Raw genomic sequence first — 459 nt, 5'->3', positions numbered from 1 at the left:
TCTGCCTCTGCCTCTGCCTCTGCCTCTGCCTCTGCCTCTGCCTCTGCCTCTGCCTCTGCCTCTGCCTCTGCCTCTGCCTCTGCCTCTACCAGGCAAATATCCCTTCTCCCTCTCTCTATTCCCTTCCCCTTCTCTCTCATCCTCTATTTCCTGTTTTTGTCTTTTATTCCTTGCCCACTGTCCCTTTGGGACAAATAAATCTCCATTGTGCTGAGAACTTGGTCTTGGGGGTCCTGAGCTGATATCACACCCTCCACTATCTATCTATTTGAGGATGCTGAGATAAACCCATGTCCTTGATCACGCCAAGTATGGCATATACCATACTGGGATGAGTAGATCTGTCCCATCCCCCTCCTCTTACATGCATGGTTTTGGTGTGCAGTCTGTGACAGAGTTTAAGGGACAGCATTTCAAGCAGAGGAAGTCACCAGGGAGCAGAGCACAGGGCTGGGTAAA

The sequence above is a fragment of the Mus caroli genome, chromosome 6, assembly GCF_900094665.2.
Source record: "Mus caroli chromosome 6, CAROLI_EIJ_v1.1, whole genome shotgun sequence".
In the NCBI taxonomy this organism is placed as follows: Eukaryota; Metazoa; Chordata; class Mammalia; order Rodentia; family Muridae; genus Mus; species Mus caroli.
The sequence above is the reverse complement of the archived record's forward strand: the minus strand, read 5'-3'. Positions refer to the sequence as shown.